The 7,069-nt window shown below is 28.1% G+C and overlaps 1 pseudogene; it reads right to left on the bottom strand.

Moving 5' to 3' along the window:
- Positions 1–446: 446 nt before the first annotated feature.
- LOC131620658 ((-)-germacrene D synthase-like) lies at positions 447–4,535 on the bottom strand (annotated as a pseudogene).
- Positions 4,536–7,069: the final 2,534 nt, after the last annotated feature.

Genomic DNA, 7,069 nt, shown 5'->3' on the forward strand with positions numbered 1-7,069 from the left:
GGAAAGTTTCTTCAAGCAGATTCTCTTTTCATAAAATTGAATCCTTCCATAGTTGAATCGCACCGCTACCTTCGTTTTGCATGCCAAACTTCGCTTCATTTTGGCATTTTTAATAGTTTTATTATATTTTTCCAATTTTCTAGTTTCCTGTCTAGTTTGGTTAGGATATGTTCTTCGTAAATCAATCTTGCTACAAAAATATACACAGTTAAAAATAGAAATATTTAAAATTATTATAAAATATACTTAAAAATAGAAATATTTAAAATTAATATAAAATATATATACTTAAAAACATATGATGAGTAACTGTCAGCAATAACCATCAAAACAATTAAATTGTTCATTATATATATATATATATATATATATATATATATATATATATATATATATATATATGTTAATACATGCATAAGCTTAACACACACTTTTTATTTCACTAAAAGAAGTATCACTAGTTCAAAACAAGCAAAACACAAAAGAAAATAAATACTACACGTGACATGCACATTCGCAAGCATTCATGTTTTTATTACTCAAACATAAAAAAAAAAAATAAGACTACAACATTAATGCTCAAACTAGAACTGGATCCACAAGCAAAAGTTTGATGTATGACTTCATGATTCCTTGTGAATCTGTGTAATTATCTTTATCTTTGTAAAAAACATCCATAAAACGTGAAAAATTGAGAGCACGAGCGATAAAAGGCATTGGAACTTCAGTTGGCATAAGACATTCCTCATTTATATCCTTCCAAGTATTTTCAATTCCTTTTCTACATTCTTCAATAGCATCTACCCTAGACATCCCATTTTGCTTCATAATGCAATCCAACAACGAGCAAATACATGTCCTCTTTTTTGCTCAAACTATGAATTAAAATTAAAATTAAAATTAATGCAACTATTTATATGAGAAGTTAATTTTAACTTTTTTTATATATAAATAAGATACCTCACTAGAAACAATATCATCCATTAGCCTACAATGAGTTGCAACAGCATTCACCATTTTTGGTTTATCAGATACCCATTTGAAGATGTTCTCTGTGGCAGTCTCACCCATACCAATGTAAGAACATGTTACCAATAAATATATACAACATGATATTTTTGAAATGTTTGAGTACTCTTCTATTGTTGGTACATAGTTTTTGTTGAGCCATCTTGCTTCAGTCATATATGCTTGGACTACCATTTTGAACTGCCATCAACATAAAATATCATGGAATTATAGTTTACACAATATGACATGACACATTAATTAACTTTGTATGTTTGAGTACTCTTCTTTAGGATCACTTTGATTGTAATTATTTTAGGTTTAAAATCAATATATTTCTTTGATTCCACAAAAAGAGAGATTAATAATAGTAATTTAAATATTTGCTACTATCGACTTCATAAAAAAAGAATTAAACTAATTTTAATTAGAGTTATAATAATAATAATTTAAATCTTCCTTGCTTAAACGAATGTTTTTGTTTGTGTTTGATTTTTAGTTTTTATCTGGTTTGTTTTTATTTTTATTTTTTTAATGAGATTCAATTTTATGGGTTTGGATGAATGAATCAGTTGAAGAAGATGAAGATTATTACAAAGATGAAGAAAATGTATTGAAAAATAGGCTTAATTTTAAAAACATATTACAAAAATCATTACAAATTTATAGTAATTTAATTAATTTGTTTTTTTTTGTTTTTCAATGAATATAATAATTTATATTTTTATTAAAATAAATTTAATTATAAGTCAACAAAGAAAAATGATAAAATTTACATGTTTTTAATTTGTGTAGATATGATAATGACACACAATCAAGAATTGTCATGTCATTAAAATTTAATCTCAAATTGAAATGGAAATTAAAATCCCTAAGAAAATAAAATAAAAGGACAAAAAAACCACATTTGATAATGAGAGACCAAAACATTTTTAAAAAATAAAAATATGAGGAATAAAATTGTAATTAAACTTATTGTTGGATCACGATTTTAACAATTTTGCCACCAAAGAAATTACCGGGTCGAGTCGCGGATCAGTACGCTTTCTTTAAGCGGTATTGCCAAAATTATGCAAAGCAGCTCTTAATAACCACGACGCCTCCAGGATAAAACAGCCCAGTTCTATACTATACGATTACTACTTACACGGTAGATAATCGGTCTAGAAATACACCTTCAGATGGTACTAGGACCATTCAAATATGATATCAATACCATCTTAGTATCTGGTATAACGACCAGTCGTAGTAATTTCTCAAACCAAAAGAAATTTCAATAATTCTCTATAAAGAGAATCCAATAAAAATTATAATTGATAATTTCTCAACTCAAACGAGGAGAAATTAACATTATTCTCTAAGGAGAATTCAAGAAAATACTCAGAAAATTCAACGAGTAGAAAGAAAGGGGGAGAAGTTGGCGCTTCGACAATTCGAAAGATGCGGAGTTATGAGAGTGAGGAAGGAAAAACTCATAATAAGTTTTTGGTGTGTTTTGGAATGAAACAAATGACTTCCTTATATAATGAAGTAAACTAGCCAAGATTTTTAATCTAAGCGATGTGGGACTAAGGAATTTTTCCAACTAACATACAATGTGGGACTTGACTTAATGAACTTTTTCAATTCATCTCCCTATATTGGAATATATACATAATGTTCCAACAAAAAGTATTTAAAAACAAAGGACAAACTCTTACTTCATTTATGTAGTATTTAAGGGTAAAGAGTCTCCCTTCTTTAGCCATATCTTGTTCTATTTCTTCCAAAGCCTCCAAGACTGTTCTATAAATTAATTTCATATATTCAGGAAGATTGTCCAAGTTCTTAATATCCCACCTGAAAAAGCACTTTCATTACAATTCAAGAAATATATTTTTAACATGCAAGAGAAGAAAAATGTGATGAAACTATATGTTTCAAATTATGATGTATGAGCAAACCTTTCAATTGTCTTAGTAAAAAGTTCTAGTTCATCAATAGTACCATATGCATCATAAATATCATCAATTATTGATAATATAGCAATTAATTTCATCATTATTTTCCTTGCTTGAGAAAATCGGGGTTCATAATATACTGCTAAAATCCAAAAGCAACATTCCACAATCCTATCTCGCGCAAAAGAGAATTTTCTAGAAACATCCAATTCGTTCCACCACCTGTAATTAAAATGTATAAAAAACAATAATGTTAAGTTCATGGATTAGTCTTTGATATTTCATCTTTCATTACAAAAAACGTGTCATTGGAGTAGTTACTTGCAAATGTTTCCAAATTCCTTTTGATGTAAGGTTTGGAGTAAATTAAAATCTAATTTGACCAAAGTGAGAAGAATTTCACTATGTGAAGGATCTTGCTCGTAGATAGAAATATAGCGTCGTGCCTCTAGCCTAGGCACGTTCTTATGGAGAGCCTGCTTTAAAGTATGTTTGACTTGTGCTGCAAGAAAAGGGTTTAATTGAGTGGCAATGGACTCAAGATTGGTGGAAGTGAAAGCCAATGCTTCTTCCAAGATGTCTTCTCCATGAATCATCATATGTGATGCTTCATACAAGCTTAACATCCCTTTAACATCGGTGACAAGTTTTTTTATTAAAGTTTCCTTGCTCGTCTTTGTATCTGGTGAATACATCTGACGATGTGTTTAAAAAGATTAACAAGTAGTTAGAGTAATTAGAAAAATTAAGAAAAAAATATATTTATTTTCTATTTTAAGTGTTAGAATTGAAAAAGAATTGATGTATCATAAAGTTTATGTAGAGCAAGTGTTTTTCTCATTCTTTTTTTATTAAATGATAAAAAAAATTATAAAATGAATTTGAATCATACATACTTGAGGAAACACGAAATCCTTGTTGCCTCAACACCCTAAAGAACATAGCAATAGAGAAAAGGCTGTCTTCAAGAATTATTTCTTCATTTTCAACATAGTTCTCGTAAATATGTTGTAAAAGTTCACCAATCTCGTGTTCAAAATGATAGCTCAAACCCAAACGACATATTGAATCTATCAATTTGACACTTAGCAATTTATCTTCAGTTTTTAAGAGAAGCATCTTTCTCACTTCATCTTTTAATGTTTCAATTTGTGCACCAATATTCTTATCAAGTTCCTGCATACATGTGGTGGTTGTGAATAATAAATTACTAAGAATATTTTCATCATAAAATTATTTGATAAATGAATGGATGAACTATATATTTGTATATAATTTTCTTGAGTTGATAATTATATTATGGTTTGATACATCATTGCATTACAAAAAATAAGTATTGCAGAATAATATAGAAGGCAATAATAAGTGGAAATATATACGCACCATTGATTCAGAAGCATATTGAATGAAATATTGTCCCCAAATGTTAGAGTGATAATCAGCAAGATTTCTTTGCAAGTCAGATTTGGCAGACATCTTAGATGTTGAAATGAATTAAGATTTTTCCTGTAAAAGAAAAATGTCTAACTCCTTCTTCGGTTCTAAGGTTTTGGTTGAGAAAATAAGTGTTTGTTTAAATATTTATACTAAATAATAGTGAATTAAACTATATGGTTTATTTTTTAATTTTATATTGACATTTATAAAATAAATAAAAACATCATAAGTAGTGCAAAGTTGATTTGTTTGTAATGTTAGGCAAATAATTAATTTAGGAAAATTTCGGCCACAAATACTCTAAAAAAAATGAATGGATATGCCTTATTAATGCCTAACTCCTTATTAAGATCAAATGTTTTAGTTGAGAAAATTTAGTTTAGTTAAGTTGGTATAACTTGTTGATCCAATGTTAATGTAAAGTAATTGTTATACTCATAAATAAATAAATAAATAAAATTTAACTGTAATTTATTTTAATATTTATAGCAAACACAAAATTTATTTGTTTGTAATGTTTGATAAAATTTTGATTTAGGTAAATTTCGGCCTCAAATAATCTAAAAGAAATGAATGGATAAGAAAATTTTTGGCCTAATTCCTTCATCTCTAATACTCTAGAATAATGCAAAGTTGGTATTTAAGTTGATATTTATAGTAGACAAAAAAATAATGCAAAGTTGGTTTGATTGTAATGTCAAACGGAAAATTGATTAACGCATATTTTGGTCTCAAATACTCTAAAAAATGAATGGTTAAGTTTTATCATTGCCTAATTCTTTCTTTAGCTCTAAGATTTTAGTTGAGAAAAATAGGTGCTTTTATATATATATATATATATATATATATATATATATATATATATATATATATATATATATATATATATATATATATATATATATTAAACAAAATAGAATTAAATTATATTTTTATAATGATATTTATAGTAAACATAGAAAAAAAATAACCAAAGTGGGTTTATCTCTAATGTCTAACAGAAAATTGATTAAGGTATATTTTGGATTACGTTTTAGCGACTTTGGAAAAGTAAAGTTACCATGACTTTACTCCATTCTATCTATCTCTTACTTTACTTTTTATTTATTTATATATTATTAATTAATTATTATTTTTTTTGCCAAAAACAACAAAATTTGTGCTAAAGTTACTGTGACTTTCCCGCCGAAAAATCACTGAATCTATTCCGATATATTTTGGTCTCGAATACTTTAAGGAAATAAATAGATATGCTTTATCATTGCGAAACTCCTTCTTTAACTCTAAGGTTTTGGTTGAGAAAAACAAGTGTTTGTTTAGAAATTTATAACAAACAACATATAATTAAACTACTTATTCATTTATATTTATAGTAATAAATATATTATAAACAGTGCAATGCTGGTTTGTTTCTAAAACCTGACATAGAAATTGATTTTGACAAATTTTAGCTTAGATTGTTCAACACTGACTAAAGACCCAACAAAATCGATTTAAATGTAAAGTTCTAACTCAAAGTACGTATCATCACCGAAGCACAACGAATAGGTTGAACCTCTCTAGAAGGGCTCACACTTGATCTGAGCTATCGGTCCATCAACCATCATCCAATATGATCAGATAGCCTAAGACAACTTATGTCAGGACGGTTTTAAACATCTACCACATTTAAAACCTATAACATGTAAAAATAAGTATCATCTCAATCTCATTTTTGAAAGTTACATCTCCTTGAGCTAATTAAATTAGACGTTTGAGTTTTAACCCTGCATGTCAACTCCACTCCACCGCATAAATGTACCGTCGAACTAGAAGAACTCTCTCTTTCTCTCTCTCTCTCTCTCTCTCTCTCTCTCTCTCTATATATATATATATATATATATATATATATATATATATATATATATATATATATATATATATTCTTGTTTTGAGAAGGAAAAATGGTGTCTTACGTGAGAATCGATTTTCGATTTTTACTAACTTCAACACCAAATTTATCAAATTCTGAAAGTTACGCAACTCTAGCGAATATTCTGTCCGCTAGTAACAGAGACCTTTTTCTTATTACCAAAAACATCGCTCTAGTATCGACTAAAATATTGTCAAGAAATGCCATTGTTTATACAAAGAGGAATTCCCTAGGGTCACAATTAGCAAAAAGGGAACATAAAAATGAAATATTTATCCAAGGGTTATGAGACATCAAAAAGTAGATGGATTTCTAAACGAACTAGTTTCGTTTGTGGTAACCAGTGCTGTAGTGAGTAACAGAATATATAGGATCCTAATCGACATTGAAAGTTTATGCGATGTTTAGTAAGCCAACCTTTTCATGAAGCTGGTATTATTCGAAGAACTCATATTACCCTATAAAGGCTTGGATTTCCAAGAATTCAATGAGTCTACAACCCAAACTTGCATCACAGTAGAACTATCATTCTCCTTTGGGTAAGGCAGATACAAAAGGACGTTTTATGTGTTCTTCTTGGCGATCTCTTGCCAAAGCATTTACAAATGCATCATAAGGAGACCTTTCCGTTAAGCTTTACATATAAGCTTATGTCGTTCACCTAAAGATTAAATACCATAAAGTCCTTGATTAATGGCATTTTGACTATGTTTTTAATATGTTTTATGTCTGACTCTTAAGAAAATGATTTATGTTATTGTGCACTTTTACG

Source organism: Vicia villosa, linkage group LG7 (genome assembly GCF_029867415.1).
Source record: "Vicia villosa cultivar HV-30 ecotype Madison, WI linkage group LG7, Vvil1.0, whole genome shotgun sequence".
Lineage (NCBI taxonomy): Eukaryota > Viridiplantae > Streptophyta > Magnoliopsida > Fabales > Fabaceae > Vicia > Vicia villosa.